Below are 25,829 nucleotides of genomic sequence, written 5' to 3'. Positions count from 1 at the left end.
AAAAATCTTTAAATACCTAAAGTTTCATATCCGAATTGAGTTTTTAAGAAACTACTAAAGTTTTAGTTATAGCTACTTTTCGAGGTCGTATTGATTGGTTGAAATGTCTGAAAGAGAACATTTATTTGGGGGGATGATAATAGTTGGTAACAGATTCAAAAGGGTAACACAACCTTCAAAGTAAAGATAACTTATTAAGATTTCTCCAAAAAAAATTTACTTGAAAAAAAATAAAAGATATCCTATTCCACCATAGGGAATTTGTTTTTAATTTTGAGAATTTATGTAATACATTGCAGCAATCATTTTTAAAGATTTAATAATTTCTGAAAGCCTATTTTTTCGAATTTAGAATTTTTAAATTTGAATAAAGGCGTTTGATTACATTTTTGAAAGAGAAAAAAGAAAAAAAGTAAAAAAAAAATTGAATGTCGTGACCATGTGTCAAGAGCCAATCTTCGATAAAAGAGAAGGTTCCATCGGAACAAAACTTTTCTTATTTCAAGATACTCTATCTCTTTTTTTGTGGGGATCAATGACAAAAGATATTAAAACATAACGTTGAAAGAGATGATGGAAGCGAGAGTTCATTTTAGCTATGGTACTAGAAAATAAAATTCTAGAATGGCACCTTATATACCCACAAAACGTAAAGGTATTCATATTCTAAATCTTATAAGAACTGCTCGCTTTTTATCAAAAGCTTGTGATTTGATTTTTGAGGTAGCAAGTAAGGGGAAACAATTTTTAATTGTTGGCACAAAAAAGTAAAGCTACGAATTTAATAGCATGGGCTGCAACAAGAACTCGGTGTCATTATGTTATTAAAAAATGGCTCAACTGTATGTTAATCAATTGGTATACTACAAAAACAAGACTTCATAAGTTCAGATCCTTGAAAACAGAATAAAAAAGCGGGCAGAATCCATAATTTTCCAAAAAAAAAAGATATTGCTATTTTGAAGAGACAATTATCGCACTTGAAAACTTATCTGGGTAACATAAATATATGACTAGTTTACCCGATATTGTCATAGTTGGTTATCAGCAAGAGAAGTATATCGCTCTTAGAGAATGTATCCCTTTAGAAATTCCACAGTTTCTTTAACCGATACAAATTGTAACTTCGATCTCACGGATATTTTGATTCCAGTTAATGATGTTGCTATAGTTTCAATTCGGTTAATTCTTAATAAATTAGTATTTGCAATTTGTGAAAGTCGTTCTAATTATACACGAAATTCTTAATTAATAATAAAATAAATTATTCCATTGAAAATTTCATAGATTTAGAGAATTGGTTACTAAAACTAATTTACTTAATCGTACAAAAAAAATAAAAATTCAAAAATATTAAGTAATTAGTCAATATTCAAAATAAAAGATTTAACAGATAATTGAAAAAATAGATAATTGAATCAAAATAATTCCTTTTAAGATATAGTATATTTTCGAACTAACATTTTTTTTTATTTTATACTCTTATTTAACTTATTGGAATAAATTTTTTTCTCACAATAAAAAAAAAACAACCATTTCTACTCATGAAAATTTAGAATGCATCCAAAAGTGTTGAGTTAAGAAATTAACTAAAATAATTAGTGATGACAAACATTATTTTTGGCAAAATAAATAATTAGAGTGGTTAAATTAATAAGTTCACATTGCTAATTATTTATGCTATGTTGCAGGTCACACTTCATTTTTGGCAGCCCAAGTTGAATAAATAACAAAACAAAGCTAATGGGCTGAATGGAAAGTGTGAATAAAGGCAAGCCCAAGTCATTCATATCAAACAAAGAAGCATAGCAAGACCGGGCCAAAAAGAGAGAAACCGATCCAAGCTTGAAATTGTTTTCAATTTCCCACCATCTTGCTCCAACCAAGGCAACGTTCCTCTCCTCTCAAATCAGGTCATATCAAGACTTCAGAAAAGTAAGAAGAGAAAGAGCTTCTTCCATAAGCCTTTAACCAAAGAAGCAAGAGAGAGAGAATTGAAGCTTGAAGCACAGAAGCTAAAACTGAAATCCCAAGCTAAATCAAGCTTAAGAAAGGTAAATCATCATCTTGCATGCATCAGATCTTCATCCTTTCTTCCTACTCTCTGCTCTATCCGAAAATGGCTTTGAAGGGAAAGTTGCTATCTGCCCTATTCTGCTGTGTATCTACGGTCTTAATCAAAACTTGGGGACCAAGTTGGTGTTCAAGGGTTCAGATTTGGTTGACTATTGGAAAACAGTTTTGTTTACTCCTTCATGGCTTTCGGTCAAGTTGGAAAAGTCAGAATGAAAAGTTCTACTTTGATGATTGAGAAAAAGTGAATCTGTGGTGGTGAAGCTCAAGGCTCAAGATGTTGACCTTGGAAGAAGAACCCAGCAACATGCAAGGAGTTAAAAAGAAGTTTTTCTGTTCATTCAGATGTAAGGAGAGAAAACCAGTGAACTTGAGGTGTTTGTTCTGAGAGAGCACTTTGAAGAAGTTCAACTAACTGGACAGTGTAACCTAATCAAAGGTGCATTCCGCCAGTATGAAGAACTGAATCAGAGGCTTGCTAATCTGGTTTTTCGCATAGCACAGAGGCTGTTGATGAAGTCAATCTCCTTCATGTTTTTCTGATTGTAATGTACTTTTCTAAGCTTATCTTTCTGTAATTTCTTGAGAGAAAAGGCAAAGTGAGAAAGCCTAAGAAAAAGCCATGAGTGAAAAGGTTGAGAGATACACTTGAGAGAAAAGCCTAGAGTTATTTTCAGATTTCTTTAGGTTAGTTAAGTGTCTTGTATTTTGAACCTGTTGGTATCCCTTTCTTAGTTGGGTTAGCACTAAGAGCAAATAGTTAGGTGTTAGCATAGCCAATGTCAAGTTAGGCTAGAACTTGAGTGAGAAATTGGTGTATGTAATACTGTTAACTATAGTGAAATTCTTCCATATTTGTGGAGGAGACTGGATGTAGGTTGCATAGCACAAAGCAACCGAACCAGGATATATGCTGGTGTTAGCTTCCTCTTCTCTGTCATGTTCTGTTTTCTGTTTTTCATGAGACAAAAATAAATTGTCTCATAAATTTCCGCTGCTGAGTTCAAACAGAATCAGATTCGTAGCTCTGCTTAAAAGGGGTCAAAACAGCAACTGTAAAAGGAAGGCATAGATTCAACCCCCCTTCTCTAAGCCTATCACAACCTTCAATTGGTATCAGAGCTAAGGTCTCAAGAATCAAGCTTAACCGCTTGGAGCAAAGATCCAATGGCGAACAACTTGGGCACAACCACAGTTGCCTACACCCTCACTGAAGGTCAGTCAAACAACCGACCACCTTTCTTCAACGGGAATAACTATTCCTACTGGAAAGAAAGGATAAGGATCTTCATCCAATCCATTGACTACAACCTATGGAAGATCGTTGTGAGCGGTCCAAAGATCCCAACAAAAACAAGTGCTGATGGAGTGGTGACTCCAAAAGAAGAAGCTGAATGGAATGAAGATGATAAAAAGAAGATAGAGCTGAACGCTAAAGCAATCAACCTTCTTCACTGTGCTATCAGCTTTGAAGAGTACCGGAAGGTGTCTAGATGCAAGACAGCCAAAGAAATCTGGGAAAAACTTCAGGTTACACATGAAGGCACAAAACAAGTCAAAGAAACGAGGATTGATATGCTGCGAAAAGAGTACGAGATGTTTAGCATGAAGGATGGAGAAAGCATTGATGAAGCGTTTGAGAGATTCTCAATCATAATCAACAACCTTGATGCTATGGGTACAAACTATGCAGAACAAACCTTAGTGAGAAAACTCCTTAGAAGCCTCACAAAAGAGTGGGAAAACACTGCCACTGTCCTAACCGAGAGTAACAACATAAGTCCCGTAACCTATGATGAGCTGAGAGGAAAACTCCTTGCCTATGAAGCCACACACACAAACACAGACTCAAAGAAAAAGGGAATAGCCCTCAAGTCACAAATAGAACCGAAAGAGAGTGAGTCTAGTGATGATATTTCAGATGACGAACTTTGTTTTTTGCTAGGAGATTTAGAAGGATGATGAAGAACAAGAGCAAATACAAAGGTTCAAGTTCAAAGGAGCACAAGATGGACTTGAGCAAAGTGACGTGCCATCATTGCAAGGAGGCAGGACACTTCAAATCAAACTGTCCAAAGCTCAAAAAGGAAGACAAAGGGAAGAAGGAAAGGAAGAGAGTACTCATGGCAGCTTGGGAAGATCTTGAGAATGACTCAAATGAAGAAAGAATTTGAAGGAGATGACAAAGACTGTTTCATGGCTGGAAACAACAATCTTGATGAGGTAATTATTATGATTTGACCATTGAAGACTTGCATGTTATTATTGATGATCTCACTTTAAATACCTCAAAACTGCTTGATAAATACAATAGTTGCAGATCTGAAAGAGATGTGTTAAGAGCTGAAAATGATTTCTTAAAAGAAAAAGTAAAGGAAACTGAATGTGCTTTGGACATCATTGAAGAAAACAGATTTTTAAAATCAGAACTTGAAAAATTAAAAGGAAAGCACATTATGGATCCTTCTCATGAGTTAATTGCTGAAAATGAGAGATTAAATGATAGGATTAAAAGACTGAATGGTGACTTGGCAAAATTTGCACAAGGTTCTAGTAACTTGGACAAATTGCTTGCAAGTCAAAGACCATTGTTTGAAAAATCTGGTTTAGGCTACATAGCCAAGGAAGATGCCGTTTCCAACACTTCCTCTATAAAATTTGTGGCCTCTTCATCAAATACCAAATCCGTACCAAATAAATCAGGTATCGGACATGTTTCCACTTGTGAAGAAAAATCTGATGAAGAATACACAAATGAAACTGAAATTTCACCAAGAACTGGTCCGAGTTCAAACCGACCAGGTTTGGGCTATGTTTCGAAAAATGAGGCTGTTTTCAAGAAACCACCATTTTACAACAAAACCTCATATTCGAAAGGCAATAATGTTCAAAAAAATTCTGGTGAAAATACTTTTGCAAAGAGGAATAACTTTAATAAAAATCAGTTTGTTAAAAGAAATGCATCTCCTCCAAAAACCAGAAAATTTCAAAGCTTTAATCATTTCAAGCAATATAACTCACCTCAATTTCAGCGGTACACATTAGAAAATCATTGTGTTAATTGCAAGAAATTTGGTCACTCATATGCACAATGCTTCATTGAAAAGAGAGTTGTAGGAAACAAAGTTTACAATGTTGTTTGTGATTTCAATGCTCTTGGGCAGCCAAGATGGATTAACTTCAAAGGATCCAAATTAGTTTGGATACCTAAAGCTACTTGAAACTCTTCATGCAGATTTGCCTAGCATCCAAGAACAAAAAGGACATGTGGTACATGGATAGTGGATGTTCAAGGCACATGACTGGAAGGTCAACTTACTTTATCAAACTGAATAAGTATGATGGAGGTTTTGTGACTTTTGGAGATGATGGTAAAGGTAAAATCATTGCTGTTGGAAAAGTAGGTAATGAGCAATCTACTTTCATTGATGATGTGCTTTGGTATGTGGCTTAAAACACAATCTTTTGAGCATAAGTCAGCTGTGTGATTTAGGATATTTAGTTGTTTTCAAAAGGCTTGAATGCTGTGTTGTAAATGAAAAGACAAATGAAGTGATGTTTGTTGCCAAGCGTTTCAATAATATGTATGGACTTACTCTTGATGAACTAAAAGATCAAAATGTAGCTTGTCTCCACTCTAAAGATTCTGAAAAGTGGTTATGGCACAAAAGATTGGGCCATGCAAGTATGTTTCAAATAAACAAACTTGTAAAGAAAGAATTAGTAAGAGGTCTTCCTTTGATAAAGTTTGACAAAGACATCACTTGTGATGCTTGCCAAATGGGAAAACAAACAAAAAGCTCTTTTAAACCAAAGGAAGACATCTCTACTAAAAGACCACTTGAGTTGCTACACATTGATTTATTCGGTCCAACAAGAACTCAAAGCCTAGGTGGTAAACACTATGGTTTAGTAATTGTGGATGACTATACTAGGTTTGGTTGGGTTTTATTTCTTGCACACAAAAATGAAGCCTTTTCGGCCTTTGAACCTTTTTGCAAGAAAATTCAAAATGAAAAGGATTTAAAAATCTCTTCTATAAGAAGCGATCATGGAACTGAATTTGAAAATAATTTGTTTGAATCCTTTTGTGAGGAATATGGAATATCTCACAACTTCTCTTGTCCAAGGACACCACAACAAAATGGTGTTGTTGAAAGAAGAAATAGAAGCATACAAGAGATGACAAGAGCTATGCTTTGTGAGAGTAATGTTCCAAAATTCCTTTGGGCTGAAGCGGTTAACACGGCTTGCCACATTTTGAATAGAACAATCATAAGGAAATTTTTGAAGAAAACCCCTTATGAACTTTGGAAAGGCTACCCACCAAACTTAGATTATTTGTACATCTTTGGATGCAAATGTTTTGTTTTAAACAACAAAGAAAATTTGGGAAAATTTGATCCAAAGGCTTACGAGTGCTTGTTTGTAGGATATTCCACAACTAGTAAAGCATATAGGGTTTATCATCAAGATGCTAGAATTATTGAAGAGTCCATACATGTTACATTTTGTGATACTAACTTGGTGCAAAGCATTTTGGAAGATGGTGATGCAGGAAATCAAGCTCAAAAGGATGATGAAGCTGCTCAGAATCATGGAAAAGAAAACTCTGGACAAGCTGAACCAGAAACAGCAAATGCTGAAAATTCAAGAGACAATTCCATTTTGTCTCATGAATCTGAAGGAAATTCTGCAGACAGCAGCATACAGAATCCATTGGTGACCGAATCTGCCTCCAAGTCCACCAGACCTCGTGAATGGAGATTCTTGAAGAATTATCCTGAAGAATTTGTAATTGGGGACGTCTCTCATGGAGTGCAAACAAGGTCCTCCACTAGAAAGGCAAATGAAGGTTCAAACATTGCCCTCCTCTCACAAATGGAGCCTCAAAACGTCAAGGAAGCCCTTAGTGACCCCTCTTGGATCAAGGCTATGGAGGATGAGCTTCTTGAGTTTGAAAAGAACCAAGTGTGGACGTTGGTTCCAAGGCCAAGTGGAAAGAAAGTGACCGGCACCAAGTGGATATTCCGGAACAAGTTGGGAGAAGATGGTAGCATTGCAAGGAACAAAGCTAGGCTAGTGGCACAAGGATATGACCAAGAAGAAGGAATCGACTTTGATGAATCCTTTGCCCCTGTTGCCCGAATGGAAGCCATAAGACTTCTCTTGGCTTATGCTGCATTTTGTGGTTTTAAATTATACCAAATGGATGTGAAATGTGCATTTTTAAATGGTGTGATAGATAGAGAAGTATATGTGGAGCAGCCTCCGGGTTTTGAAAATAAAGAGCATTCTAATCATGTTTTTAAATTGTCTAAAGCTCTCTATGGTTTAAGACAAGCTCCTAGAGCTTGGTATGAGAGACTTAGCTCTTTTCTTTTGAAAAATGGTTTTCAAAGAGGCACCACTGATACAACTCTATTTATCAAGAATTCTAATGATTCTTTTATTTTAGTCCAAATATATGTTGATGACATTATTTTTGGATCAGCAAATGAATCCCTTTGTACTGAATTTGGAAAACTCATGACAAGTGAATTTGACATGAGTATGATGGGTGAACTTAATTTTTTCCTTGGGCTGCAAATTACACAAACTGAAAAGGGCATTTTCATTCATCAAGAGAAGTATGCCAAGGAATTAGTTAAGAAATTTGGTATGGAAAATGCCAAACCCATGGGAACTCCCATGCATCCAAATTCCAAATTAGATAAGGGAGAAACTGAGAAAGATGTTGATGAGACTAGGTATAGAGGAATGATTGGATCTCTTATGTACTTGACTTCCTCTAGACCCGATATTGTGCAAAGTGTTGGATTGTGTTCTAGGTTCCAATCCAAACCAAAAGAGTCACATCTTTCTGCAGTTAAAAGGATCATTAGATATGTTCATGGCACATCCAATTTTGGTCTTTGGTATCCTAAGATTGATGATTTTTCTGTAGTTGGGTATTGTGATGCAGATTTTGCTGGTGATAGAGTTGATAGAAGGAGCACTTCTGGTTTATGTTGCTTCCTTGGGAAGTCCTTAAATGTATGGTCAAGTAAGAAGCAACCAACAGTGGCCCTTTCCACTGCAGAGGCTGAGTATATAGCTGCTTCTTCTTGTTGTTCTCAGCTTTTATGGTTAAAAACACAGCTTGCTGATTACAAGTTAAATGCTGAAAATATTCCCTTAATGTGTGATAATATGAGTGCCATCAATATTTCTAAAAATCCAGTTTTGCACTCTAGGACTAAGCATATTGAAGTGAAATTTCACTCAATAAGAGAACATGTCCAAAAGGGGGATATTTGCATTCAATTTGTTAAATCAGAAGAACAATTAGCAGATATTTTTACAAAACCATTGGCTGAGGATAGATTTTGCATGCTTAGGACTTGTCTAGGAATTTTGAGTTATGATTCCTTATTTGAAAAATACTGATGTATTTGCTGGAGCTTTTTGTCTCATAAACAGGCATGAGACAATTCCGGGCAAGTGATGAACGTTACCATCAAGTCAATGTGATCTGGGCTTGTTTCAAGTGAATCTCAATCTGGGCCAACCTCAATATTCAGATCAAGAGTGGTCCAAATGTGTCTCATTGTTTTCATACCACTTCAAGGCCCAAATGTGAATGTCACAATCTTGTTTGTTTTGTTTTAATTATGTGTTTCATAAAAGGCTTTCACTAAATGTTTTTTTGGCCCAAAAGGTTTTCTAGTAAATTTAATTTGGCCAAAAAGGGAGGTTTCAGGTTAATTTTGTTGTTTTCAATTTTTTTAATTATTTTTTGATCTTTAAAAATCAAATAAAATCTTTCTTTTTTGAGGTCATGTCGTGTCAAGTCTTTTCAAATGGTGATGCAGTTGCATGGTTTTGGAAACTTGCTTTTGGGTACGGTTACCAACACTCCCTCTCTTCCCTCCATAACTTCTCCTCAACCCTTCGGTTTCTTCCCTCTCACACCACTATGAGGAAGAAAGTCATTGCAAAAAGGGCTCCTCGTGAAAAGATATACAAACTGCCCACAAAACCTTCCACTCGCTCTCAAGACCGAACCTTCACACCTTCTCCTTCTCCTCCAACCTCTCCTCCTAGGTGTGACCCCATGGCACGAACCAAGACTACTCCAAGGTTCCCTGCCTCTGCCAAACCTACTCCACCACCAAAGGCAACGCCTTCCAAACCTGCCTCCTCAAAACCTGGCTCTTCAAAGCCACCCTCATCCAAAGGGAAGCGTCCGGCGACGGAGGAACCTGTTCCCGAGCCACAACAACCCAGGGCAAGGTCAGTACCTGTGCGTTCACAGAGAGGTAAAGCTCGAGTTCCTCTCTCATCTGTTAGAGAACCTGAAGTTGATCCTTTTGCTCACAAATCACACTATATGACTTCTCACTCTGATTTTAACCCCCATCGTTTCAAATCTGCCATGAACCACGATTTCTATGATGGAGTTATTAAGTACCGTACTCTATGTCCATCTTTCTGGCTGACTTACCTGATTTGAAAAAGAAAGGTTTTCCTTTTGTTGCAAACTTGGAATTTTTAGACTGGAATCACCTTTTGACATCAAAAAACCTGTATATCCTCAGTTGGTCAAAGAATTTTATGCGAACATGACTTATCATGAAGGAAGTGTGCATTCTTATGTTAAGGGCAGAGACATCTTTTTAAATAATGAAACTGTCAGTGATGCATTGAAGTATACTGATGTTGGGCCTTGTGCTTACACTTCGGTTAAATGGGATGAAGGTGTTGGAATTTCTTATCTAGATGCATTGGCTCACATTTGTGAACATGTTTCTTTAATTGATGGAATCACACCCACTCACAAAGCCCTAGGATATGAACGTGCTCAATTACACCGCATTGTCAACCACATTTTGATTCCTCAAAGTGGTTCATATCAAAGGGTTTCTTACACTGACACACTTGTTTTATATGCCATTATTACAAAAAACAGAAATTTCTTTTGCATACTTGATGGCTAGATACATGTTTGATTCTGTTCGAAGTACAAAAGATAAAGCACTTCCTTATGGCATGTTTCTAACTTGCATATTTGAGTATTTTGGTGTTGACTTGACCAATGAGACATATGAAAATAGACATTCATACCTAAAGGGGGGTGGTTCAGTGAAACAGAACAAAGGACCCACTAGATCTGAAAGAGTCGTACTAGATGATGAGGATGAAGAATGTGTCCATGAGGATTCTCCTGCTCCTTCCACCGAGGGTACTTCCATTTCCACTGGGAAGAAATCCACTCTGCTGAATGTGGTCAAGGATGTAGCTCAAGAGTTTGTATCTCAATCAAATCACATGACTGCCATGAGCAAGGAACAAAGGAAGTTAGCTAGCAAGCATGAGAACTTTCTGAAGAAATCAAGGGATAGGGTGGCTGTGCTCATGACCTTCATTGATAACCTTAACAATGATGAAGAAATTGCCACTGATGTTGAAGAGAATGATGCTTCGGAAGGAGATGGTTCTGATGCCTGAGATTTGTCTCATGAAGATTGCTGCTGTTGCTCTCATTTTGTCTCATGAACTTTATTTATTCTGCATCTGTTGAACTTTTTGGATGACTGTAATAACTCTAAATACTGCTGCACTTTTGTTGGTTTAGTTAGAACTTTTCAACTACTGTCTAACCTTTCCTTGCAGGGTTTGAATTGATGTTTTTACTCATCCTTTGTGTTGTCCACCCTTGATGACAAAAGAGGGAGTAAGGATGGTATTTTTGACGTTGATGCAGCTACTAGTAGTTCACTCGAATTTTTGTCTATTTGCTGCACTAACTTTGGGCTGATTATGTGATGTTGCTCGAACAAAATAAATGTGTATAGCTATTTATTGTGCTTTCTTTAAGTATAATGCATAAACAGGAACAAAGAGGAAAGCATGAATCCAGGGGGAGCTAATCTTGAAAAAGAAAGGGGGAGCAACATAAAATCAAAGGGAGTTTTCTAAACCTAACTCAAACTTAATTCCTTTTGATTATTGCTTAAATCATGTTTGTCATCAAGGGGGAGATTGTTGAGTTAAGAAATTAACTAAAATAATTAGTGATGACAAACATTATTTTTGGCAAAATAAATAATTAGAGTGGTTAAATTAATAAGTTCACATTGCTAATTATTTATGCTATGTTGCAGGTCACACTTCATTTTTGGCAGCCCAAGTTGAATAAATAACAAAACAAAGCTAATGGGCTGAATGGAAAGTGTGAATAAAGGCAAGCCCAAGTCATTCATATCAAACAAAGAAGCATAGCAAGACACCGGGCCAAAAAGAGAAGAACCCGATCCAAGCTTGAAATTGTTTTCAATTTCCCACCATCTTGCTCCAACCAAGGCAACGTTCCTCTCCTCTCAAATCAGGTCATATCAAGACTTCAGAAAAGTAAGAAAGAGAAAGAGCTTCTTCCATAAGCCTTTAACCAAAGAAGCAAGAGAGAGAGAATTGAAGCTTGAAGCACAGAAGCTAAAACTGAAATCCCAAGCTAAATCAAGCTTAAGAAAGGTAAATCATATCATCTTGCATGCATCAGATCTTCATCCTTTCTTCCCTACTCTCTGCTCTATCCGAAAATGGCTTTGAAGGGAAAGTTGCTATCTGCCCTATTCTGCTGTGTATCTACGGTCTTAATCAAAACTTGGGGACCAAGTTGGTGTTCAAGGGTTCAGATTTGGTTGACTATTGGAAAACAGTTTTGTTTACTCCTTCATGGCTTTCGGTCAAGTTGGAAAAGTCAGAATGAAAAGTTCTACTTTGATGATTGAGAAGAAAAAGTGAATCTGTGGTTGGTGAAGCTCAAGGCTCAAGATGTTGACCTTGGAAGAAGAACCCAGCAACATGCAAGGAGTTAAAAAGAAGTTTTTCTGTTCATTCAGATGTAAGGAGAGAAAACCAGTGAACTTGAGGTGTTTGTTCTGAGAGAGCACTTTGAAGAAGTTCAACTAACTGGACAGTGTAACCTAATCAAAGGTGCATTCCGCCAGTATGAAGAACTGAATCAGAGGCTTGCTAATCTGGTTTTTCGCATAGCACAGAGGCTGTTGATGAAGTCAATCTCCTTCATGTTTTTCTGATTGTAATGTACTTTTCTAAGCTTATCTTTCTGTAATTTCTTGAGAGAAAAGGCAAAGTGAGAAAGCCTAAGAAAAAGCCATGAGTGAAAAGGTTGAGAGATACACTTGAGAGAAAAGCCTAGAGTTATTTTCAGATTTCTTTAGGTTAGTTAAGTGTCTTGTATTTTGAACCTGTTTGGTATCCCTTTCTTAGTTGGGTTAGCACTAAGAGCAAATAGTTAGGTGTTAGCATAGCCAATGTCAAGTTAGGCTAGAACTTGAGTGAGAAATTGGTGTATGTAATACTGTTAACTATAGTGAAATTCTTCCATATTTGTGGAGGAGACTGGATGTAGGTTGCATAGCACAAAGCAACCGAACCAGGATATATGCTGGTGTTAGCTTCCTCTTCTCTGTCATGTTCTGTTTTCTGTTTTTCATGAGACAAAAATAAATTGTCTCATAAATTTCCGCTGCTGAGTTCAAACAGAATCAGATTCGTAGCTCTGCTTAAAAGGGGTCAAAACAGCAACTGTAAAAGGAAGGCATAGATTCAACCCCCCTTCTCTAAGCCTATCACAACCTTCAAAAAGTACTCATAAAAGAACAAAACTAATATTTTACCAATAAAAAATAAATTTCATATGATAAAAATATTCTGACATTAAATTTTGGTTTACTATTTAAAAATTTAATTAAAATTTTAAAATTATCCTATCCTTTATCTTCCACCTTTAAACTACCACCATTTTTTCCCCAAATTCTAAACTTTTAAAAACCTCCATCAGCACCATCAGACCCAAAAACGGTTTCAATTTGCGTCATGTTCCTTCAATTAGATCACCCAATAGACACTTTCATCTTCTTCATATTCTCACTCATATCATTGTTATTCTCTTTTTTTTTTTTTTAACCGCACTATCCTTCTTCAATTCCCTCCTCTTCTATTTTAGTTATTATATATCATCTTTTACCATTTTCATTATCATTTCATAACTCCATTTTTACTTACAAATATATACATAAAATTTAAATAAATATAATCACCTTCTTTTTGTACGGGTTGATTAATTTGCATTGGTTTAACGTAAGCTGAATATTGAATAAAAAGACCAAAAAAAAGAAAAGGAATGGATAGCTATCACATATTTTTGAATACTAAACTAAAAGTTTGACAAGACTCTAATTTGCTTTATGTTTGTGATTTGAAATGAGAAAACCTAAAAAAATACAATTTGGGACGAAGTTGAGAATCACACGCATTAGAATGGGTGAGCAATTTTGAATAATTATTAATCAATGATTAGGAAAGCATGATTGTGATTAACTATATGAGAAGGAAGAGGATTGAATGACAAAAGAGGAGGAGAAAGAACAATTCAACAGCGCACACAGATATAGAATTCTGGATCTCCTGTATTGCTCGTTGATGAAAGTTGGGACAAAGTAAGATCCGGTGGCAGTGCCAATGAGAGAGTGGTGTTAATGGCCAAAAATTTATTGGGTGCTAGGTAGGGGTGGGGTTGGAGTGTGTATTGATGATGGTGAAAATAGTGGAGAAGATACAAGTAATTTTAAAAATTTGGGTAATTTGTTAATCAAGTCAACTTAAAATTTAATATTTGGATATTTTTGTAATACAGAATTTATAGATAAAATATTAATTTTATTTTTTTATGAATAATTTTGTCTGCTTTCTAAACTATCATAGATAAAAATAGTGGTTTTTATTTCTATAAAAAAATTCTCAAAAAAAAAAATACTTATACTCCTAATGAATCTTAATGAAAATGCACTAACGTTCTCTTCTCCCTTTTATATATTTTAATTATATTTTTGAATAAAAGAATTACAATACGTTCCTATCAAATTTATAATTTGTTTTCACAAATTAACAATACGCCTCTAACAGTCAATACGTTCTTATGAATTAGACTTTTAAAAAATATTTCTCCCCTATACACCTTTGACGAATTTCTTATAGAAAAATATAAAAAAGTTTCTCCTAACAATTCATCCCTTACAAATTATTTGTGTCATAAAATGCTTCAGAAATTTATTAATTACTAAATCACTCAATATATAATTGATTCACTAACAGTAAAATAATATGTAAAAGAAGTAGCCGACACCAAGATCCTTAAAATAACGGCAATAGATGTTTCGCTCGTGACAAAGTGCAAAACTAACTCACAGAGTCATAATGTCACATGGCGCACCAAACCACGTGCACAAGTCAGAAATAAACCAACAAGTCCAATTAGTACACACCTGACCATTAAATGTATGACATCATCTGTTACATCACCGCATGGCTTCAACTCACGTCATCAAATTTCTGTTGTTTACGTCAGCTAACATACGTGATACGTCCCTACATGGTCTTTCACTTTGAATCGTTTTAAGTTTTTGACTTTTTTCATTTCAGAGTAAAATATCCTCAATTAGTCACTAAAATCTAAGTGAAAACGTCATCAGATACATCACTACGACAATACAAATTTGGATAATTATCTCGTCCGTGACTTTCTGTAAGAGGAAAAAGAAATTGTGTTTAAGTTAATCTTTGCCAAAGTAATGAAAGTATACTATTTCGGAATGATGATAGTTTCCTCATCAATTAGTAAAATAAATAAATAAATTATAGTAAATAACACTCAAAAATTAGTCATTGACAACAATATTTTTCAAAATTTAAACAACAAAAATATTTTTAAAAAATTTAAAAATCATAACAATATTCTAATATTAAGTCTGTCTTAGCTTTTTATTTATTTAGGTCTGGACACTTTTTCTTGTATTTTTAAATATTTTGATGTAATTTTTTATTTGTTGAGAATATTTTTTTAGCAATTAAATTTTTTGAAGACATTTTTAATAGTTTACTCAAAAAATAACTCAATTCTTAATTCTTGTTAATTATATAAATTTCTTTAATTTCTCTCTTTTTTTTTTTCATTGTAAGACACATATTATAAAAACACTTATTATGTTGGGTATGTAGTGATTGTTATATTGTTTGTTGCACATATTGTGGGGGCGTTGCCATTAAAACGGGCAATTTAATTAGGGGTGGCAAAGCGAGTCGGTCCGTCTTAATTCGCCTCGCTTTACTTAGGCTCGTCTTATAAGTAGGGCGGATCGGTCTGACCTGCCAACTAAAATGAATTCAAAAATGTTAGTCCGTCCTGTTTTATGGTGGATTGGCGAGTCGGCAGGCTAGTCCGCTTGATTCTTTTTTTTTTTAAAATAAAATTTATTAAAATTAACCAAAAACTAATAATTATAAAATCAAATACAAAAAAATAGTCAAATTATCATATAATTTTATATTATTTTTTTAATTTTTAACTTCAATAAAATTATTCAAAATAATATTTGTCAATAAAATCATTTTTATTTTAGAAAATAAATCACATAATTTGAGTATATATACGAAATTGTAAAATAAAATAAATAAAGTTAATAATTAAAAAAGGAATGAAAACAAAAAATGAAAAAAAAAAGTGTTTAAAAATTCTATAATTATTAATTTCATAATAGTAATCACTCTTTTATTTAATAAAAAAAGAAATATAAAATCTTCGGCTCGGCGGACCGGCTCGCCCCGCCTAGGGATGACAAAACTCCCCGAGACACGGGGATCCCTGCGGGACTGCCCCGAATGGGGATCCGACTATGGAGAATTTTTTCCGCGGGGATGGGACGGGGGACCAAATTCCCCCGAGGCAGGCACGGGGACCCGAGCGGGGATCCCCGCCCAATCCCCGCTAATCCCCGAAGTTCACACACACACATAACTCTTCTTCAATTTAGAAATCCCTAACATTGTCCATACTCCATCCAACCTCTCTGCAGCCACCCTCTCGCCGGTCTCCCTTCTCACCACATCGTCACACCTCACCGTACCATGATCCTCACTGCGTCGTGCTCTCTATTTGCGGCATTCCTTTCCGTAACTTTGTCGTCGTGTCCATTCTTCTCTCTGTTGCCGCGTCTCCCACCTTGTCCACTTCTCTATCCTCTCGCTCGCCGTTGCGTTCCCCCACTGCGTCATTTCGAAAGAAGTCACCATCTAGTCGTTTAGATTTTTTGTATAAAATCTTATTATTTTTGTATAAAATGAATACTTACATCCCTATTCATATGGAAATTAATAATTAGTTAGAATTATCAGATAGATGGGGAATGGGGTCCCCGCGGAGAATGGGGTCCTGTGGGGAATGGGGATGGAGAGCAATATTCCCCCACGGCGGGAAACGGGGACGGAGACGGAGAGTAAATTTGGGGGCGGGATGGGGAGCAGGGAGGCATCTCCTGCCCCCGCCCTGCTCCATTGACATCCCCTGCCCTGTCAAAATCTGTCAATTTGGCGGTGCGAGTTTAGCGAATTTTTTAAATTTGACGGATTCCAAATCCTAATTCAACCCATTTTTTTAGTAGGTTTAGCTACCTAATCAATTTATTGTTGATGGCCTTCTTCATTTTTTTTTATATTTTCTTAATATTATAAAGGTCAGTAAATTAACAGATATTATAAATAAAAAAAATAAATACGCAGTAGCAGTAAAACTTAATGATATCAATCCGTGTATATACTAGTCATATATTCCGTTAAATAATTAAAGAAAACTTTCAGAGTTAAATTTAGAACGCTTTTTCGGAAGTCATTATGAGCTATCTATGTTAACCAGTCGGCAGCCGCACTTTTTGTTTTTTTCCTTTTTTTTCTCTTTTTCATGCAAAATTGCAAATGCTGTGGTTCCTTTAGAACTGATCGACCTCTTGATATATTTTTTCCGCCAAAGATACACCCAGAGATTAAAAAGATCAGTATTTTAATTTATTTTAGAAAAGAACTTTGGTTATTAATTGAGCAGTTGTCGGTACATCATTTTCTTATGATGGAGGTTTTCTTTCAGAGCAGTCTACATCATATTTATATAGTTCTAGATTTATCAGGAAAAAAGTATTTATTACCTGCATACACAAATCATTTTGTGATTTATGAACCAATATGGCAATATTTTTCCTTTTTTTTTTGTTTTATTTTGTTTACAAGTAATTCATAATTTTTATTTAGTGACATATATGACTTATTTGCACTCTTACATTATTAACTAACTTTTTATCTACTGAATTAATAATGTCCGAGCTTTATATTTTGATATGTGTAGCATTAATTTTTCATGATTAATTAAATTCAAAATAATTTGACAAAAATCATATAAGCTTTTTTCCCTTTATTTAATATATATAAATTTTAACTGATTTATTATTTCAAAAGCTAAAATCTTAATTAATACTTTATAAGTGAATCATAAATTTTAAATATTTTTCACTGTTCCATATATACTACCACAAAAATAGGATTTAGTGATACATGCATGAAGAAAGAATCATATAAAACGAGCCATGCAAATGAGAAATGTAAAAAATCTCCAGTAAAAAATTCATCTTAGTTTTTATTTATAGTTCACTTGTCATAAAAAGTAATTTTACATTAATTTTTGTATTATAAACAGTAAATAGAAACTCAAACTATTTTTCTCTTCTCCATTAAAAGGAACTAATTTTAGTTCCTATTATAGTCTAACTTAATTAATTAATTAAAATAATTAAAATTATATTAATTACTATTTTTTATAATAATATTATTTAAATTTATGAATTTAAAAATAATTTACTATTAAAAAATATTTATATTAAAAAATTTATAATATAATTAGCATTTTTAAATTTGTAACAACTAATTTTATAATGTGATTAGCATTTTTAAATTTTATAGATAAAAATAAATATCTAACCAAAAGTTATTTTAAAATGTGTAAAAATTAAATTTATTTTTTTACGTAAATAATTTTAATTAAATATTTATTAATTAATTATAATTTAATTATTTAATATAATTATTTATTTTAAAGGTAACTTGCCACATGGTAAGTTACCATTGGATATCAAGAATCCTTCTGAAAAGGAACTTATTTTCCTCGAATTATGTGAAGGGACTCATCTTCTCTCCTCTCCTACATATAGAACTGCATCTTGTCAGAAAAAGTGGGTTGAGAACTTGATCAGGCTAGTCAGGCACCAAGGAGGAGTGGAAGAATGCGCATTACAATTACGCGTTTGGAAGACTATCATCACTGGGTTGTTGTGGTAGAATTTCTCTCTCTATTTTGCATTTTCTGTCACTCTCCTTTCTCTGCTTCTCTTTTTCTTCTTCCTGACTCTTATAAATTCTTTTACTCGTCTTCTCAAGTTCTTAACTCCATGAAGAATAATTCAGTTCTCTCTATGTTGTTCACTTGATTCTTTAATTTTTTGCTATTTAGTTTACTCTATTTCTATTCCTTGTATCTATTTTCAATTTCTTCACTTTACAACGCCAATTAACTCATCCCACTCTATTATATGTACCATATTTTCCGTTGATTAGTATACAAAGATTTACCTTCCATCAATTGGTGCTTTCATTTCACCATTACTATTGCTGATAATACGTGCATGAAGAGTCTCGAAGCCGATTAAAAAATTTGTTCCACATACATGATTGAGGTTATGAATAAAGAAAATTGCGCTGAGCATGCTCGCGCAAATGAAGCTGCTAATGTGAAATATGATGTTATTCAATCATCCTTGACGCAGCTTTCTTCAGGATCGATCACGAAGTCATTCACCATCGTTGGAGCACACTCATGGTTCAAACTCGAGTTTTGACTTTTAGCCTTGTTCCGGGCTGAATCAGAGGGTAAATTTTGACTTACTAAAATTTAATGGCACATATGCTTTAGGGTGAATTTTCTCTATGGATCGGTACTTTGAATTTTTCAGTCTTGAGGATGAATAAATCGAAATTGTAGTAATTCATATGTCTGGACCAACAATCCTATGGTTCCAAATGTCGCAACGCACAACTCAGTTTCGTTCATGGTTTCAGATAAAGCGCGCTATTGAGCTGAAATTCGGCCCTTTATTGTTTGAATCACCAAGAGAGATATTGTTCAAGCTGCAATAAACAGCCTACGTGGATGAGTATTACTCTAAATTTGTGTCTTTGGCAAATCGCACTAACATAGATCCCTAGATGCCTTGTGGGATTATTGTTTTATTAGTGGATTGAGGCAAGACATTAGGAGGGAGGTAAAAGCTCAATGTCCTCCATCTTTGATGAGAGCTCTTACCTTAACATGACTATATGAAGACAAGTTTGTGTCTGTCCCAAGACACACGCCTTCTTTTTTTTATGCTAGCATAACAACTACAGCCAATTCTTCAGTGGCTCGTCTTTTAGTGTGAAGTGCCCTTCCATCACTGCTACCTAACCCATCCCCTCAAGCTCTCTCTGCTCCACCCAAGCCTCCGATTCATCGCTTAAGCCCTGCGGAGATGCAGAGTAGGCATGAAAAGGGCCTTTGTTACTAGTGCACGACGAACGATTATCTCTCACACATCGATGTGCTAACCACTAGCTCATGTTACTGCAATTGGAAGCAGAAGACGATGCCACTACTGAGCAGGTGGTACAAGACAATTCCCCTGCAGATGATACGAAGCAACTGCTTGAGTAATAGGTTCTGGAGCATCACCTGTCTTATAACGCTATGCATGAAACTAATAGTCCAGCAACTATTCGCATGACGGTAGCCATTAAGGGGTTAGAGATCCAGGTTCTGTTGGATGGTGCCCGTTCTGACAACTTTATGCAACCCAGAATTGCAAAGTTTCTCAATCTGTCAGTTGAACTAGCACCAGGTTTCAAGGTTATCGTGGGGAGTTTTGATGTCTCATGATGGAAGGATGCATTCCTTCTGTGGCAATGGATTTCAAGGAGTGTAATGTCATTTTTCTGCATGTGTACGTTCTCAATGCAGCTGGTGGTGATAGGATCAACGTGGTTGAAGTTTTTCCGAGCCCATATTGTAGATTATGAAACAGGTTTTATCAAATTCTTACATGAGGGAAAGTTCATTATTTTGTTTGGTGATCATACTCCAGCTCCAATTCAGGCTCAGTATCATCACATAAGACGTTTGGCCCATACTAATGCTATTGCTAAGTGTTATACCTTGGAAGTTAAACAAACGAATATGGTAGTAAATACCAGCTTTCAGTTGCCCGAGAGTATGCCACCTGATTTGGCCTCTTTGCTGTCTTCAGTTGCAGCTAATTTACCATCAAGGCTCCCACCACCGAGAATACATGATCACAGCATTCTACTGGTACAAGGTGCTGCTCCCGTAAAGGCTAGACTATATCATTACCCTCATAGCTAAAAGGCTCAAATCGAATTAATGGTGCAAGACATGTTGAAAGAGGGGTTATCCAACCTAGTAAGAGTCCATTCTCTTCACCCATTTTGCTAGTAAAGAAAAGGATGGATCATGACATTTTTGCACGAATTATCGAGCTCTAAACAATATTATGGTAAAAGACAGATTTCCTATATCAACAGTAAATGAATTATTAGATGAACTGTTTGGTGCTACTATTTTTTTCAAGTTGGATTTGCGCTCAAGCTATCATCAGATTCTTGTTAAACCAGAAGATCACCTTAAGATTGCATTTTGAACTTACCAAGGCTTGTACAAATGGTTTGTGATGCCATTTGGGTTGACAAATACTCTGCCACATTTCAAATCTTGATTAATGATATCTTTCACCCCTACTTAAGAAAGTTTGTTTTGGTTTTTTTATGACATTTTGGTATATAGTGTCACATGGGAGAAATATTTATACTACTTGGGGATTGTCCTGTAGCTTCTGCTCTAAGAATCCTTATTTGCCAAATTTTTCAAGTGTTTGTTTGGGATCTCTGAACTTGGGTATTTGGGACACATTATTTCTAGAAATGGTGTTCATATGGAGTTGGATAAAATGTGTGTTATGCTTGATTGGCCAGTGTCTAATACTACCAAGCAACTTCGTGATTTTCTTGGCCTCAAGTTACTATAAAAGATTCATTCAAGGCTATACTTTCCTGACAGCTACGTTAACTAATCTGCTAAAAAAGGATACAATTGAGTGGAATACAACAACGACTAAGGCATTTGATGCCCTAAAGTTGGTGATTTCATCCAAATCGATATTAGCCTTACCAAATTTTGCATTGCCATTTGAATTAGAAATAGATGTGTCTGGTGTGGGTATATGTGTTGTGCTATCTCAAGGCAAGCACCCTATTGCTTTTTTCTCTGAGAAGTTATCTCCAATGATGCAAAAGAAATCTGCTTATGTGAGAGAATTTTATGCTATCAGTAAATTGTTGCAAAGGTTAAATATTACTTTTTTGGTAAGAAGTTTATAATTCGAACTGACCAGCGGAGCCTGAAATCCTTGCTTGAACAGGATTTACATACACCGGAACAACACCAATGATTATACAAGCTGCTAGGTTTTGATTTTGAGATCCATTATAAGCCAGGTCCTAAAAATATACCAACAGATGCTCTTTCACGTTGCTTCCTTGCTGCTTGGTCAACTCCTCGTTTGGAATGGCTGCAACTCCTTAAGAAGGATATTGAACATATATATATATATATATATATATATATATATATATATATATATATATATATATAACTTTTCTTTATTCTTTTGATTATCTTTATCATGTTCCTATTAGGTTTCTTAGCACGCAAGTAATCCTCTCCTGAGCATTGCGCTTTTTATTTTGCGATTTTGTTTTACCCCTATTTCAAGGCTCCTAGTTAAGTATCCTTTTCTCTATTATTATATATATATTACTATTCTTAGAGGTCGTAATACCTTACTATCTCAGTCTTATGACTTAAGCATAAGATTAAGTATGGTAGGGTGTTACATTATGGTATCAGAGCCAGAACCCGGATCGATGTGCCAGCGAAGACGCTGGGCTCCCTTAGGGGGGTGGATTGTAAGGCCCACATCGGTTGGAGAGGGGAACGAAGCATGCCTTATAAGGGTGTGGATACCTCTCCCTAACATGACGCATTTTGACGGGTGAGTGTAGGAGACTTCGGCCATCATCCCTATTGTCAAAGGCAAAACCGTGAGACCTTGTGTGCCAAAGCGGACAATATCGTGCTAGCGGGTGGTCTGGGCTGTTACAGATGGTAGTGTAGCTCTAATTCCTCGGAGGATAAGAAATATTCTTTCAAGAATGGCATTTTACTATGGCGTAGCCGTGTGGTTATCCCTCAGGCAGTAGTCTAATCCAAATAATTCTCAAGAAATTTCATGATGGGCGTTAGGTGGTCATGCTGGCATTGCCAAAACTATTGAACGGATATGTTCTTCTTTCTATTGACCAATCCCAGCTCAGGTTTGGGAGGATATTGCAATGAATTTTATTGTGGCCTTACCCCTATCTAGAGGCTTTTTGGTAGTTATCGTGATCATCAATTGTCTCACAAAGTTTTCACACTTTATTCCCCTCAAGCATGACTTTTCTAGCAAGAAAGCTATAGAGGCATTTGTTAAAAATGTGGCAAAGATACATGATTTTCGCAAATCAATACTCTCGGATAGGAACAAAGTATGTGCTAGTGATTTCTGGTACCAGCTATTTAAATTACAGGGAACAAGTTTGGCGATGAGTTTAACATATCCACAATCGAACGGTTAGAGCAAAGTTTTAAATCGCACACTAGAGATGTACCTCCGCTGTTTTTGTTTTGAGTACCCAAAGAGGTGGTTGGAGATGATTCCTTGGGCATAATTTTTGTACAACACTTTCTTTTATAACAGCATCAAGATGACACCATTTAAATCCTTGTTTGGAAGAGATCCTCCATCACTAGTGCATTACGAGTTTTCTGAGGATGATGAGCCATTCTTGCAAGAGATGCTGGTGCAGCGTGTTTGACTTTTGGATCTAAAGCTGAATTTACATCAAACTCAGCAGTTCATGAAGCATGCTACTGATAAACTTCATAGATAAGAAGAATTTTATGAAGCGGAATTAGTTCTGGTTAAGCTACAACCTTACAGATAAAATTCTATAGTATTGAGAAAGAATCACAAATTGGGAATGCATTACTTTGGGCCATTCCAAGTCAAGAAAAAATTGAACGAGGTTGCCTATAAGCTAGCCTTACATCTAAAAGCTCGAATTCATGATGCCTTTCATATTTCAGCATTAAATAGGTTTTGTGGAGAACACGATACTCCCTACCTTACCTTATCACTACAAACAATTAAGGATGGTCCCATTCTCTAGCCTTATGAAATACTTAGCAAAAGGATAGTGCTACGTGATGGCAAAAAAATACAAGAAGTTTTGGTGAAATGGGGCGCCACTTTTGCTGCTACAACAACATGGGAACATGCCGAGAGTTTCAAAAAAATCTCCCCATTCTTCAACCTTGAGGACAATGTTATTTTTAATGAGGAGAATAATGATACGTACATGAAGAAGGAACCAGATAGCAGAGTCAAGCAAATGTAATGTGCACATCACAACAAAAGGGAGTTAGTTAGAGGAAAGGAACACGTGGAGCTTGATCAGGCTAATCGGGCACTAAGGAGGAGTGAAAGAATACATATTACAGATATACATTTGGAAGGCTATCATTACTAGGCTGTTGTGGTATAATTTCTCTCTCTATTATGCATCTCCTGTCACTTTTCTTTCTCTTCTTCTCTTCTTTTTCTTCCTAACTCCTATGAATTCTTATATTCATCTTCTCAGGTTCTCAGCTCCATGAAGAATAATTTGGGTCTCTCTGTTATTCATAGAAAACCTATACTTGATACTTTAATTCTCTATTATTTAGTCTACTCTATTTCTATTCTTTGTATCTATTTTCAATTTTTGCAATTTACAGTGTCAATTAACTCATCACATTCTATCATATGTACCACATTTTTCATTGATTAGTATACAAAGATTTACCTTCCATCATTTAGCCATCAAATTTTAACTATGAACACTACATTGTGGTAAAAATAAATAAGTGTGTCTTGTATTTATCCCGAAATATTATCACAGTAGCTAAAATTTGATATTTTAACCGTTAGCCTTTGAATTCAAAGTTTATACTTCTCGTTTTAGTAAAATTGTTTTCCTCTTCTCTCAAAAATAAAATTGAAACTCTAACCTATCTCTTTAGTATCAGAAGTCCTTCTCCTCTTCTCCTTTCACCTTTCTCTCTACTTGCTTGCCCTTTCAATGATGAATTGCTTCTCTAACCCTTCTCTAACCCTATCTCATATGCATACTATGGCCGTCCTGCCTTGAATAAATTTATTATTTTTTAATTAAATTTGTTAATCTATAATATTATTTATTTTTTAAATATTTTGACATTAACACAAATTTATGAAATTAAATCCAAAAAATTAAAATAAATGAATCTAAATAAAACATAAAATTATAAAGATAAAGATAATATTCTAATATTTGAGATAATTATAAAGATAAAATTTATCTAGCCAAAATAATATAATTTAGATAGATAATAAAAAATTTAGTAATTTTTAAGTAGAAAAAGATATGTTTCAGTGAATCTTTTACTAAAAATAAATTGTTTTATCATTTGTTGAATTTAAAAGAAATGAAGATAAGTTTAAAAAAAGTTAGTCTTTATTTATATGGTTTAGTACTCATTACGTATCTTTGTGAGTACTGTACCCTAACTTATAATTTGATCTCACTTTTAATAATAAACATAAATCGAGAACTCATTATATGCATACTTATCTTCTTAAAAATTATATTGTGAAATTATAAATTAAATTTTTATATTTATACTATTATTTAATTGTTATGTACCCTTATGATTTGTTTTACAATTATTTTTTTAGATAAATATTAGTTTTACTATTTGTTTTCATATATTATTATGTAAAGATAAATTAAATTTGTCTTATACAATATCAATTGGTTAACATCTAATACTAATTATTTACTATACTACTTATATTTTAATGAATCAACTCTTCGTTCATAATATCTTTTATTTTATTAGGTTACATTTTTTTATGTCAAAAAATTTAAAACAGCCACGCCAAAAAAAAAAGAAGGGAGTAAGAAGGCGCAGAATGATTCCTTTGAATACTCGTCTCAAACTCTTTTTAAGGCACTGAAAACTTTACATGCTGTGAATGTGATCTCAATACCGTCTTTGCCATGATGTTTACCACTGTGTTTGCATCTCGCAAGATCAAGCGAAAATCAACGCCCCATTTCCAAGTCATGATATCTCTGACTTTAAGCGTGCATTTGGTTGGTGTCCCTCGACATTAAAGACATGGACACGATGACACATGTCCACCATTTGTTTGTTGAAACACATATTTTTTATGTACGCGGTGAGACACAAGTATACACAAAATACATGTTTTTAGTGTCTCTCCTTTAAGTTGAGACATTGAGACACAACTTATAAGATACAAAATTTTACATTTTTATCCTTTCTTTTTTTTGAAATTTCAACTATGTCCCTAATTAATCTAACCCTAATACCCCTTTTTCCTTCTTATTATCTTCTCTATTCTGTATTTCTAACAGCAAAATCCTTTCAACCTCCACGTCCCTTCCTCCATCCTCCCTCTTCCATGGCTGTGTCCCTCCTCCACACAACTGCCATAGCCATTGCCTTTCCTCTCTTTCTCATCTCCTTCTCTCTTTTTCTTTTTGCATTGCCATATCCATCACTCTGCTTCTCCCTCCATTGTTGTATCCCTCCACACCGTTGCTGCAGTCACCACCAC

General features: G+C 35.0%; 1 pseudogene; it reads left to right on the top strand.

Moving 5' to 3' along the window:
- The first annotated feature begins 103 nt into the window (after window positions 1-103).
- On the top strand, window positions 104-1,248 carry LOC130980663 (30S ribosomal protein S2, chloroplastic-like; annotated as a pseudogene).
- Window positions 1,249-25,829: the final 24,581 nt, after the last annotated feature.

The sequence above is a fragment of the Arachis stenosperma genome, chromosome 5 (assembly GCF_014773155.1).
Source record: "Arachis stenosperma cultivar V10309 chromosome 5, arast.V10309.gnm1.PFL2, whole genome shotgun sequence".
Taxonomy (NCBI): domain Eukaryota; kingdom Viridiplantae; phylum Streptophyta; class Magnoliopsida; order Fabales; family Fabaceae; genus Arachis; species Arachis stenosperma.
The sequence above is the reverse complement of the archived record's forward strand: the minus strand, read 5'-3'. Positions and strand labels throughout refer to the sequence as shown.